The sequence below is a fragment of the Pinus tabuliformis genome, chromosome 2_2 (assembly GCF_031772625.1).
Source record: "Pinus tabuliformis cultivar Carrire ecotype Pingquan chromosome 2_2, CPIR1, whole genome shotgun sequence".
Classification (NCBI taxonomy): Eukaryota; Viridiplantae; Streptophyta; class Pinopsida; order Pinales; family Pinaceae; genus Pinus; species Pinus tabuliformis.
The window spans coordinates 56,613,837-56,628,771 of record NC_142300.1 but is presented as its reverse complement, the minus strand read 5'-3'; positions in this window follow the sequence as shown (position 1 = coordinate 56,628,771).

Below are 14,935 nucleotides of genomic sequence, written 5' to 3'. Positions count from 1 at the left end.
GGACAAAGCTACCCTTTGTAGCCACTGACGATGCCATTTTCAATGTCTTGGAGGCATGGCCACCAGAATGGTGCCCCAAACATTATAGAAATCGAGAAGTCAACAACACAAAAGAAGAAAGACGAGGCCAAGCTGCGCGTCGCATTGTTGGCCGAAAAACGAAGGAAGGAAATAGCAGCAGCAGCAGTGCAGACAGCGCGGGACACGACACAGAAAGCATCCGAGCAAGAAAAGGCCGTAGCAGCAGCAGAAGTGCAGACAACGCGGACACGACACAAAAAGCAGCCGAGCAGGGAAAGGCCGCAGCAGCACAGGCAACAGTTGCGAAGGCGGGTGAGGGCCAAACAACGCCTTCACAGGGGCAGGAAGCAGAGGAAGCAAAAACAGAGGAAGGAGGCGCGGACCCATGAACCGCGTCCACATAGCTGAAGTGCCAATACCCAGCAGAGTGGGTAGGATCGCGGAAGAAGGTCAAGGCCTCGAAATTGTCCATTGACCGGATCACCCTAACCGAGGGTGAGCTGCATGACATTGGCGAGACGGTGCGCGATGTCACCAATGAGGCTCTCCAAGATTTCATGCAGGAGAACCAGATTGTGTTGGGGGCCCTCAAAGCGTAGCTGCAGGAATTACAGGTGCGCCCCCCTCAGGTTGGTACCCTTTCGACCAACCTCGCAGTCGGATCCACGGCAGCAGAGCAGATGTTGCGTGCATGGATGATGAACATAATAATGCTGCTGGAAGGGGCACTAGTGACATCAAATGAGGCCGACAAGCCTTCGGTTAGCACGCTGAAAGGTCTTGATGTTAATCTAGCTGCCCTTCCACGCGAGACATTATATGTGTTACAGGATGGGATAACTACAGAGGAACACGCTAGGGAGAGTTGCGCACTCCAATTTCTCAGTGAGCAGAAGATAAATATGGAACAACTAAGCTTGCAGCACGACGAATTGGTGTCGCAAAATCAACAGCTAGTGCAGGTGATCGACGACGCTTGCCGAAGCGTCCTGGAGCTGGCCATCTCAGCATATATACCAATAGAGGCGCGGATCCAAATGTTAGCAGCAGTGGTCCGCGAGCCCAGGGAGGAAATGACAAAGGTTCAGTTGGAGATGAATCTTCAGATTTCCGAGCTGCAGTTAAAGGCGCAAAAATCCACTTCCCCGGGAGTCAGAGAAAAACGTGCTAGCGCTATCACAATGGGATTGGAGGAAATCAGAGGTGTAGTGCGAGACTGCACTAGCATGTTGGAAGAATCACTTGAGGTCCTCACAACTCTGCAACAGGACCCCAACATCCAGTGCTTAGAGACAGAGGCGTGAGAACTCCAACAACAGTATGACAGTGTTCGAGGAACTGCGCAAATGGTGGTCCTCACCCAGAGGCTTGCATGGATGCAGCAGGCTAAAGCACTGAAGGAGCAGGTGGACGCGGAACGACATAAGGAAGTAGTCCTAAAAGCGTGCATCTAGCCTTGGATCGACGAGGCCTTCACCATCACGGTAGACATCGAAGGCAAGCTCGCGCACATATAGGGGATGCACACATTAATGCAGAGAAGCACTCCAGACATAGAGGTCTCGGAACAACGTATGCAACAGATCCAGCAAGCAGCAGCTTAGTGCGTTGCTGACCTCCGCGCAGTTCGAGAACAGTTGGAGGGACTCCACGCAAAGATCGTCGCGTCGACAGAGTGACTCAAGGGCAAGTCACGATGTTTGTGTTGGGGGCTTGTTGGGCATGGAATCCCCCCAAGGCATGTTTTGGGGCTCAAAGCCCAAGTTTTGACCCAATCTTATTGTAAAGCTCCGCGAATTGCGGGCATGGAATGCGAAAGTATGATAGAGTCACAGGGTTGTCCGCCCTAGTTTTGTAATGTAATGTCGGCTGGATAGACCTACCCATGGTTCGTGGACCATGGGATTGTATAAATAGAACGAGGCTCTAAGCAGATAGAAGGTAGTAGAGAAGGAACAAGTCTAAGTAACTAAGTGAAGTGTGTCTTTGGGTCGTAGAGTAGGAGAAGGCTCTGCAGCTGAGTGTGCAGAGGCCTAGTAGTCTGCTGCTGAGTGGGAAGGGGAGTCGAGTCTGTAACCAAGGAAGGAATTAATAAAGAGAAGTTTTGTCATAATTTTGTGTACCTGTTCTTGGGTTAATGCATGTTTGTTATGTATTGCAAATATAATGTTTATTTACTGCGCGCACCTGTATGAATGATTTATATTGTTAAGTATAATTTAAAGCCCGCAAGTAGGCTAATATAATCAATTGACATTGGAATACCAGTAAGGTCTTGGGTAATAACGCTGAAGCGCAGTGTTCAGCCCCACGGTAGGGTTGCGTGAAGGCAGTATATCTGGCTGTGAGGTGAGGGAAAGTGCGCGAAGCAACCTACGCGTAGGGTCAAACCACGGACCACTTGAACTCATCAGACATCTCCAGGGTGCAGAAACCTGGTTCTAACACCCTCCCATACTACTTCGGTGAGACCTCAGTCCACGCTCAACGGACTATTGCCGAAAGGGCCAATAGTACCGAGATTTGTTTGGCTAACTTAACTCCGAACCTGGGTCAGGCCCCAATAAGCCAAAAATCCCCATGTCACTAACCGAGCTTGATGCTCCTATTTCTTCCACACCATCATGATGAGGGAATTTTTATTTTACATATTTCTTTTCTTAATTACCATTCATATTTCCCTCACTATGAATAGTAAGAACCCCCATCATGACTACATTAAACCTTCTTGATCTCACCTTGGGGATCCTAGTGTGGTATCTAGAGCTTCCAATCCCTCCTATAATGTACACCCCAACTCTTTATTTGGTTCTAACACCTATGTAGCTTGCAGGTACTACCCCTATGTCCTTCACATAATCTAGATTGGTCAACTAGTCTCTAACAAAACTGGGAAGGAAGTTATGAATGTGGGAAAACCCAATAAGGTTGAGGGAATTGCTACCTCTAAACAAGATATGGCCACCACAACCATCACACCTACAACTATTCTTCCATACTCTTTATGTGAATTCACCAACCATACAACCAAATAATTGTCCCATTATCTTATTGTTATAATATATTTTAAGTTATCATGATTTAGAATTCGACCCTTCTACTCCAGTTGTGGGGGTATTTCTCTCTGAATCAACAAAAAAATGAATTAAATCCTTTTGTACTAACCATCTATTCCCTTTGTGTGACTTTTATCACCATTATTCTCATCATTGTCCAAAATTACCCCAATTTCAAGATGCCCTTGCGATTTTTCATTGTTTCAATTCCTTCTTATAAGATAATTCAACACTGACTTTAGACAACATTTCCTTCTGACATCAAATTTTTTGTAGAAAGAGCGTAAGTTGATTGTTAAAATTGGACCACATTTGAAGAAACTTGAGGAGAATATTGTCCACATATTTTACCTTTCAAGTTCCATGTGATCACTATATTCGTAAAACTCTTTATTTTCATTATATTTTCATAGGCTTTAACACATATGTAGCCTGTAGGTACTACATCTATGTCCTGTTGATGGTGCTGGACCCACCAGCATTCAAGGGGTCTCCCCCATATGAAGTCCCAATTATACCTCACATCATTTGGTGTAGGGGCCTGACCCAGAGTACGACCAAGTTGCCAAAGCAATGGGTTTTAATGAGGTACCTTGGCTATAATAACACATAAAGTGGTGTAATCGTGACTTTGGTGAACAAGTGTATGATTTTGCGGAAAGTCAAGTGCAATGTATGAAACATTCTAACACATGAGGGGAAAACGAGTGAGCCCCTTAGAAGCCTATAATAGTACACAACTTCAAAGGAACACATGAGCATAAAGACATCACGAATTAGCGTGCAAAATAGTTCACATGTTAACCATGACGAAATTAAACAACAACACACATTCAACAAGATTCATACTATTGCACACTAAATAAATCATAAGCGTTAGCGTAAGTGAAATAACATATATTGGAAACATAACAAGAATAGTCCTACTGTATTCACAACATATGCATGAAAATGTTCCAACTCTGAGCTTTTATTAAAATGAAAGTTTCAAGCATACATATACCATCGAGAACCACTAGCCCCAATAGTGGAACATGAAGTCTACATATGCTCCTCCAAAGAAAGATACTCCCTCTATGCTACGAATAAGCCAAGGCTATTAACAAACTCCCAAGCTCCCGATTCTAAGCTAAAAGCTTAACCAAAAGCCCCTTACATGAGTTATGAGGGTACATTTATAACAAAAGGGGTGACTATTCACTTCCCCTTGTGACTCTTGGACTTCCCTCATGACTCTTCAACTACTTTACAAGTTGGCTCTTTAACTTCATTACATCATGACTCTTCACATTCCACAATTTACTCTTGGAACTCCACTTACAAATTAATTACACAAGAATATTATAATACACTTGTACCCATATAAGACAAAATTGGGTAGAAACAACTAGACAACCTAATAAGACAAAACAATTAAACTTGAGTTTGGGAAAACTCCAGCTCAACAAATTCCACTTGATGTTTCTCGCTCACGTAATGGTTCCAAGATTTGTATTGTGTGATGACATCCCCAAACTATGTGATGGTGTCAGGCTGGAAGCGAGCTCTAGCCTCCATGGCATTCAGGTACACCGACTTGGAACTGGTTTGTGTTTCCTTCTTAAGTAGGAGCAACATTGTATTGATTTGGACAGGGCCACCAATGTACTTCTGCATATTTTTTTTGTTTACTTCAAGATCTTCCCTGATGGAGATATGTCTCAAATGTTCCAAGTATTCTTCAATCTCTTGCCTAACATGATTCTTGCATTTGGTCTGAGTGAGTGAGCCAACTGATGAGATCTCGTGCGATTTCACCAAGAAGTTCAAGTTGTTGTATAATCATGCATATGCGGCTTGAGTGTTGGCAATGAACAAGACGAGTTGTTTGTTATTATGGATGAGCATCTAAACCTTTTCTTTCTCCAACTCTACCTCTTTCCTAGTCTTCTTTCCCAATTCAAGTGGTGCCCCTTTGTATTGCATTGACCATTCATGCATGAAAACATCGCTGATTGTACAGTCTTGAGAGTTTTGACATGATATTTACACTTCTTCTGCAACCCATGCAAGTGGAAAACTGCCTTATGCATGGTAACAAGCTCCTCATAAATATTTCACATGGTCTCTCCTAGTGTTGATACTTCACCAAGTATTCAGTTCTTCCAGATAGATCTGTGTGGGAGTTGCGTTCTATAATTATGTTCGGAGCTGTTCAACCTCTTGCCTAACATCCTGCAAGTTCTTTGCCAACTATTTTTTCTCGAACATCAAATAGTTCGTGTTTGACGTTGAAGCACCTTCTAAGGACAAGTTGGCTACGACAATGGCACCTGGATTTCTTCTGGTGTCTATCACGATGTTATGTAAAAAATTATTTAGTATTTAATTTTAGGGTTATTATTTAATTTTAGGTTAATTAGACGAAAGGGCACGATCATAAGATCATGCCCTTTCCCCAAAGGGTGCCCATGGTGGTATATAAGCCAAGAACCCCCATTGTAAACAATCATCATCTGTCAATTAATTATTAATAAATATTTATATATATATTTCTCTGCGCATCTAGAAGTTTTCACTTCATCTGGTATCAGAGGGTTTCGGTTCTCAAGCTGTCCATCCGCTGACTCCGTTGTCCGCTCAGTCCAGCTGCATCTCGCTGTGCACAACTGTATTGACGGAATAGACGTGCGTTTCCCCTAGCGGTAGTGGAAAAAAAATATATTTATTGCCAAAGTTGGATTCGTAGCAGTCTTCACACAATTTTCTGAACGTAGGCAGCCTGTGCGTGGGGCAGCGAGCCACCAAGGAAGGCTGCTATGAGCGTGGTTCAATTCGGGCATAGCCGGCCCAAGATTGTTGGCAGGTTCTATCTACATGGATAGATTTTATCTGCGTAGGTGTAAGCCAGCGTCTGCGTGGGTGTGGGTAATCAGCGGACAGAACAATTGCACTGCAAATGCTCATTCTGTTAATTGGCAGCTTGCTGTTGTTAATTTGCTGGTATAATCCGCCCGTGACCACGGTATTTCTGTGCAGAGATATGGGTCACGCTAGGATCAACGGACGTGACCTTCCGGGTGGACGTGACTGTCCGTATAATATATATATATATATATATATATAAATTATATATATGATATATATATTATATATAATACATAACTTTAATTTAATTATAAGTTATAAAGTTATATATAACATTATTTAATAATTAAATAATAGATATATATATATATATATATATATATATATATATATATATATATATATATATATATATATATCTATATATATATATATATATATATTATATCTATATGTATATATATATATATATATATATATAATATATATATATATATATATATATAATATATATATATATATATATATATATATATATATATATATATATATTTGAAACTGGCAGATAAATACATGCCCCCACAAACACGCTCAATGTCGACAATGACAATGGCGGATTTCCAAAAAAAAAATTGGTTGACACGGAGCATAAGATAAATAACAACAACGAAGAGGTCAATAAAAGATTAGATGATTTCCAGATCAAGCTTAAAGGGCAGGCTGACAATATCAAAAATCTTCAGGATATGACAAATCGAATAGAAATAAAGATGGAAAATCACCGTGTCCAAACAAAAGTAGATCTCAAAGAGACCTTAACATTGCTGAAACCTCTGTGTAAAAAATGAATTATACAACCGCACAACTATTGCAAGAAGATGAAGAAAATCAAGAGCACAACTCATCAGATTCAACGAAATCAACAGACTCTCATGAAAAAGCTGAATCCCCAAAAAAATCAGCGACACCCCACCAAGAAATGAGTAACGTGACTCTTACAAACAAGCAACTCTGGGATACCTTTACCAATCAACACCCCTTTTTCGCTCAACCATTAGCGACATACCAGCGAAGGGCAAAAGTCGAGATGCCTAAATTCGATGGAAACGAAAAAAACAATGTTGCATGGATAAATAAAGCAGAAGAATACTTTGAGATATATGACATCAATGATGATGACGAAAAGCTCAGGCACGCATCCATGAAAATGGAAGGGGAAGCATATAATTGGTATATGTGGTGGAAAAAGACAACACACGTCATTAGTTGGAGAAAATTTAAGGATGCATTCTTTAAAAGATTCCAAGGTGTAAAGGAAGAAGAGTTCTTTTCAAAACTCATCAAATTACGACAAAAAGGAAGTGTAGACGAATACACTCAAGAATGGGAGACCTTAGTAACACAAGTACCCAGGTTATCAAAATCTCGTCTAATTCAATCATACGTCTTGGGACTCAAAATCCATTTACAAGTAGAACTTGAGATGCATGACATTACATCAATAGAAGTAGCAAGACGAAAATTAAAAATAGCCGAAAAGAAATTCGAACAAATATTTTGGTCAAAAAAAAAAAAAAACATATTCAAGACAAAGAATACCCTAGTATGCGGACTCAAACAATACAAGATATGTTCCACCACATCGTCGTGAGGATGAAAAATCTAATGTGGAAACACAAAGGATAAAAGAGGGTAAATGCAAACGCTGTGGTGAGAAGTGGGACCCCAAACATAGATGTGCTAAAGGAAAAGAACCAAAGAACCTATATAATTGTGAAGCAACCAATGATTCAAACAGTGAAGATTCTAACATAAAAGAAACAGAAGATGCCCCAGAATTCTCACCAGAATTAGATGACGGATGTATTCCGCAAGTGTCATTATCAGCTATGACAGGTATATCACAACCTCAGACCTTAAAGTTAAAAGGACACCTAAATAAGAACAACTTAGTGGTTCTCATCAACTCTGGTAGAACACACAATTTTTTAGATGCAAGCGTGGCAAAGAGACTCAATATTTTTTCATTTACCTTACCAAACATGAAAGTGATGGTAGCTGACGGTAAGAAGATTGAAAAGGTGGGGAAATGTCATAAGCTCAATTTGCAAATTCAAGACTTTAATTTAGAGTCTCTGTTCTTCACGGTACCATTGGGAGGAGTAGATGTAGTCTTAGTTATCCAATGGCTACAAACTTTAGGTACTTATGCCGCCAACCATCAAGTACAATTTATAAAATTCAAATGGGGAGGTCAGAAGTACAAATTACACAGATTCCAAGCACCAGAGAATCAAATTGTATCATCATCTCAGATGATGAAGATGATTCGAAAAGGAGCACCCACTTATGTAGTACAATGCCACCAATTAGAAATGTTATCTGCAAATATGACCAGTGAAGAGTCACCAAAGATACAAGATCTAATCTGGAAGCATGAAAAATTATTTCAAGACCTACCTATGAAGATGCCGCCTAATAGGGAAGTTGAGCATACAATAGAAGTCAAGGCAGGGTCAGACCCCATCAACATCAAGCCATATTGATATCCACATCCCCAAAAAATGGAAATTGAGAGATTAATCCAAGACCTTTTAAAGTGTGGGATCATCTTGAAAAGTAAAAGTCCTTACGCTGCTCCAATGGTATTGGTAAGAAAGAAGGATGGTTCATTCAGGCTATGCATTGATTATAGAGGATTAAACAAAATAACAATCAAAAACAAGTTCCCAATTCCCTTTATCGACGAAATGTTGGATGAGCTACATGGCGCAAGGTACTTCTCAAAATTGGACTTAAGATCAGGCTACTATCAAATTAGAATCAGATTGGAAGACATACCAAAAACAACATTCCGAACACATGAAGGTCACTATGAATTTAAAGTAATGCCGTTTGGATTAACCAATGCACCAGCAATGTTTCAAACAACTATGAACAAATTATTTCATCCACATCTTAGGAAGATAGGAAAACATGTAAAATATCGCTTGCTTGCCCTTAGGAGGACTATGGGCATTAGTTACATGGATCCATAACTGTTGAGCCAACAATTATGAATAGTTGAATGGTTTTCCTTCGTTCACAACTTGGTTTAGCAAGAATTCCCACCCTTTAGGGAAGGTCTCAGTGCTCTACTTGTTGAAGAATATAGGGCAATTAGGTATAGTAGGATTCTTCGTTACTTGATAACAATTTGTGGAGTCTTTTTACTTTTTCTTGTTAGCTTAATATTCTTATTCTTATTATTAATGCATGTGAGTGTACTTCATCAAACTGCTACCAAAACATAAGAACAAGAACACAAGATGTTGGCTCTCTGCCAGGGTCAAAACCTCTCTTTTCTTGAGAGGAAAAGCCTTCGGTAAGTTTTCTCTTATTGAAGCTTCTTTCTTGATAAATGTTAAACCATTGACCCTTGACTAGAAGATCCTCCAAGCATAAGTCAAGTCCTTCCTTTTCTCTACACTATGTTCCCCGACAGTTTGTTTACCTCCTTCCAACACTTTGTTCCCCGGCACTTCGTCCTTCTTCCGACACTTCATTCTTCCTTCTACTGTAAGTAGATCTTCTAGGAGAGATACTTTTACTTAGTGATATCCTTCACCTAAGGATACTCATTCCTTATCTAGATCATCCAAGTTCTTTTTTGATGTATGGTGGTAGGCTGAGTGTGATAGCACTGCAGCCCTAATCTTCGCACATGTGAGAGTTCTTTATGTAGTTATAGGGCTCCCTCTAACTTTGCTTGAGGTCCTTCTCTGTTTGATTTGATAGGAGGCCTAGTAATCCTAGTTTGAAAACCAAACAATGATGGATGAGCAACCTTAATGTTGTTGCTGTAGTGACCACAGTCAACCATTTTATTTCTCACATGTGTGGCTACATCTTACCCTAAAACAATACTTAATACTTCGATTATCTATTCTCCTTATTAACTTCTCTAGAGGCCCCCTTAAACTTGATTTTTCCACCCTTTACTTGGTTGCACTTGCTCGCTTATTTCAGAGATGATCTTCGCTATCTTTGGAGGAGTGGACAACCTCTATATATAGAGGATTTTCCCTCCTTTAGGCTGACTTGTAGGCCTACTTGCTGCATTGAGGCCTTATTGTCTTTTGTTGCTGCAATAAGTGATTTTAATGGTGCCATTGCTTCTTTTGATGGTGTCTTTTCTAGGAGGAGACTTGACTTTGCTTGGAGGTGTCTTCTTTGACTCTTATACATAAATATACATAATGTAACATGCCCTTAAGGTCTCCAACATAATTCTTTTGATTCTTTGACTTTCCTATATGACTTTGACAGGCGCTAGACCTACTTCAATGAGCAAGAAAAAAATAATATTTCTTTTTTTGAATAAATACAAATATCAAAAGTACACTTATGACGACCGAACCTAGTTACATTTCCTTCAACACTCCCTGTTAACTAGGGAGGTAATTATACAACATTACAAGGTGTTTGGCTATTATCAATCTTTGAAGAATTCGCATAAGAGAAACTGGATTAGCAATCCATCTGTTATAGCATCATATCTATCAACATTGTCATAGCGCAAGGCCTTGACTAACAACTCCATCTCTTCATGAGATCATGAGCTACAATGCTGGCGAGACCAATGATTTATAAACACCTTCATCATTGTCTCTCAAGGTACATACTCACCCGGGTGTTCTTTGAGTATGACCTTCTAGGACTATTATTATCTTGGGTTCCCAGCCCTCAAAGAATATTGGTCCTCTTGCCTACTCTTTTCTTGGATGCCCTACACATCCTCAAAGAGTATCGGATGCTAGATGATTACCCAATCCTACCATTCTTTCTTCCCAAGTGAAGATAAGAATGTTGTGTCTATCTTGTGTCTACATTTCCATTCATGGCCTTCATCTAGACTTAACGTTGTTAGTCCTGGTCTAGTGCATGACCCATGAGATGGAAAAACACAAATGTCACTCCTTTGCATTCAGGGGTGATCCAAAACTCCCTCTTGATTAGGGACTCTTCAAAGCTCCCTCTTGACTAGGGACTCTTTCATTCATCAACAACTTCTTATTCGTGGGTCCTTCAACCGCTTGATCTCCTTTCTTGCTTGATGTCATGAAGTCACTGTTCGAACTTATTCTAGGTAGGGCACCATCCAGTGATCACTTTCCTTCCTGGTTTGTCATGTCATTGCTTCCTTCGTGGAAAGTGTCTTTCTTGCCATACATCGGGTTTTCTTGTCATCTGGTACTCCTTTTTCATCTTTCCATGCTTCAAAATACTCTTCTCATGGATGCTTTGTTGTACTTGCTTGTTTACATGCTTTGACCTACTAGCCCATCATGACTTCATCCTAATATTGCTTCAATATTGTTTTTTCTTTTGCTGGATGACTTCTTCATCACAACATCATTGTAGAGTAGAATCAGTTATCTGCATCTTTCATATCTCCAAGGCCTTCATAGGTGTCAAGGGTCATTCCTTCCTTTGTTAGAGTTGTCCTGCCTTCTTTCGAGAGATATCTTCAGAGTATATTGTCAAATAGTGATTCTTGGTGATCATGGTGTTCTTCACATGCTTGATCTCTTTCTTCATTCACTTCTTCTTAGATAGATAGCTCAACCATCTTATGCTTCTTGTGAGAGCATTTCTTCATTGCTTGATTCCTGTACTAGTCAGTATTTCTTCTTACTTCGTAGTCAACAATCTTATACTGCTTATGTGAGGATATTCTTTTGTTGATCTTCATTACATTGTAGTAGATTCCTTCGAGCATGTTCTTGGTGAAAGAGATTCTTTCATACTTGATCATGTTATAGAACTATTCCCATGACTAAATAATATACAAATGATAACATGACTTAAACTTTGATTCATACATACCTCATCTTGATTCTACTTTTATCATCTTAGCTTCATTTGGTTGTCCTTGGTATGGCCCTTCTTGCTTCATCTTAGCTTGCCTGCATATAATCCTTTTCTTGAATCCCATGAATGGGATTCCTGATGAGACATCTGCTTTGGTTTATGAACCTTCTTTTGAAGATTACATCATAGGATCTTAAAGACCCTTGCCTTGCAAATGTTTCCTTTCTTTTGATGATGGAGGTCTTCTATGATTCTTAATCATGATCAATCTTCTTTTATCATGGATGAGGTCCTATACTAAGTATGATCCTTCTATATGAATATCTTGAGATACATCTACCATGCTCTTATATTGTAGAAGATATTTCTACCCATGCATTTTTATTCTCATTATAAATGCTACATCTTCATGAGTATCTAGAACTCTATGTACTTCATTCTTCTAGATTCTAGAAGATGTTTCTAGTCCTACAATTTTATTTTATTCCTGCATGCTCCTATCCTACTCAAAACCTTGAAATAAGACTTGAAGTAAATAGTTTGTCTTAGTCATAGTAGAGATGCGACAGATATTCCTTCTTTTGCTTCTTTTCTTCTTGTTTCACCTCTTAAGTCATGTGAGTTGCTTCCCTCTTTCTTTTGTTGTTGTTGTCATTCTTAAGCTTAGGACAATTCCTTTTGTAGTGTCCATATTCTTGGCATCCAAAATATTGGATTTTGGACATGTCTTTGTTGTTTGTTATTCGTGGACCAAATTTTCCCTTTCTTTTGGCCATGGTAGAAAATGATTTCTCCTTTGATCCCACATCTTCATTTGCTTTAAGTCTGGTTTCCTCTGTCCTGCATAGAGACCACATTTCACTGAGTGTGGTTACTTCCTTCTTGGAATATATGCTTGATGTGAAGTTTCCCCAATCCTCAGGTAGAGAATTGAGTACTACAGTTGTCATTTCTCTGCCAGGCATGACTTCCCCAAGCTCTTGAAGTTGATCTCTCATTTTAGAGGTTTTCATGAAGTAGGGAGCTATTCCTTCCTTTGTTATCTTCATCTTGTACAATTCATTCCTTAGAGATATTAATTCTTCAGTTATGGATATTGAGAATAACTCTACTAGGTTATCATAAATTTCTTTTGATGCCTCAAATTTGGACACATAGGGAATGAGAGAGTCTTTGATTGATTCTATTATAATCCTTTGAGCTCTTGTCTCATCCTTATTGTACTTAGCTAAGGCTTGAGTTTGTTCCTTAGTAGGGATAACGATATTCCCTTTGACATGTTCTAGGAGTTCATTCTCCTTGAGAAGTAGATCAATACTCTTCTTCCATGCAAGCAAGTTATTGGTACCTACCAATTTATTGCTTTCCTTGCAAAAAGACATTGATGTATATTCAGAAGGGGACATATACTTAATTGATAGATTTTGAGATGAAGTGGATTTTCTTTCTCCTTGAAGACTTGATGACTTGCCTTCCTAGGATCTTGATGTTCTTCAAGTTGCCTTCTTCAAGTGGACTTTCTTGATGACTTGTAGCTTGATGTAGGTCCTTCTTCAATCTGCTCTTCTTTGTAGTTGCCCTTCAGTAAGGCTCTTCTTCTTGCTATGTAGACTTCCTTGATGAAAGATGGATTGTAGACCTTCTTTTCCTTGAAGTGATTGAGACTTCTAGGCTTGATGCTTCAACCTTGTAGATGTATTTCCTTGATGAGTGTTCTTGAGTTGCCCTTTCCTTGATGTGTCACCTTACCTCTGATACTATGTTGAAGAATCTAGGGCAATTAGGTATAGTAGGATTCTTCATTACTTGATAACCATTTGTGGAGTATTTTTACTTTTTTATTGATAGCTTAATCTTCTTCTTCTTATTATTAATGCATGTGAGTGTACTTCATCAAAATGTTACCAAAACATAAGAACAAGAACACAAGATATTGGCTCTCTTCTAGGGTCAAAACCTCTCTTCTCTTGAGAGGAAAACCCTTTGGTAAGTTTTCTCTTAATGAATCTTCTTTCTTGATCAATGCCAAACCATATACCCTTGACTAGAAGATCCTCCAAGCACAAGTCAAGTCCTTCCTTTTCTCTGTACTATGTTCCTCGACACTTCATCCTTCTTCTGGCACTTCGTTCTTCCTTCTATTGTAAGTAGATCTTCTAGGAGATATACTTTTACTTAGTGATATCCTTCACCTAAGGATACACATTCCTTCTCTATATCATCCAAATTCTTTCTTGATGTATGGTGGTAGGCTGAGTGTGACAGCACTGCAACCCTAATCTTCGCACGTGTGAGAGTTCTTGTTGTAGTTATAGGGTTCCCTCTAACTTCTCTTGAGGTCCTTCTCTCTTCACGTGGATAGGAGGCCTAGTAAGCCTAGTTTAAAGCCGAAACATTGACAGATGAGCAACCTTAATGTTGCTGCTGTAATGACTGCAGTTAACCCTTTTATTTCTCGCTTGTGTGGCTGCATCTTACCCTATAATAGTCCTTCATACTTTGGTTATCTTTCCTCTTTCTTCATTACTCTAGAGGCTCCCTTAAACTTGATTTTTCCACCATTTACTTGGCTGCACTTGCTCTCTTATTTCAAAGATGATCTTCACTATCTTTGGAGGAGTGGACAAACTCTATATATAAAGGATTGTCCCTCCTTTAGGATGACTTGTAGGCCGACTTGCTACATTAAGTCCAACTTGTCTTTCGTTGCTGCAATAGGTGATTTTAATGGTGCCATTGCTTCTTTTGATGGTGTATTTGCTAGGAGGAGACTCAAATTTGCTTGGAGGTGTCTTATTTGACTCTTATACATAATGTAACATGCCCTTAAGGTATTCAACATAATTCTTTTGAGTCTTTGACTTTCATATAGAACTTTGACATGTGCTAGACCTACTTCAATGAGCAAGAAACTCATTGACATACATTATAAAAATAATATTTATTTTATTGAATAAATACAAATATCAAAAGTACATTTATGAAGACAAAACCTAGTTACATTTCCTTCAACACCGCTGACCATAGATTTTGCAACATAGAACTATCAAGAATTAATTGGCCCTCCTGAGAGATTTTGTCTTGTAGGTGTTGGTGGGTGTCTGAAGGAACTTTGTTGGCTCTTTCACCCAACTTTTGGAAATTTCCTTTGTGCTCAA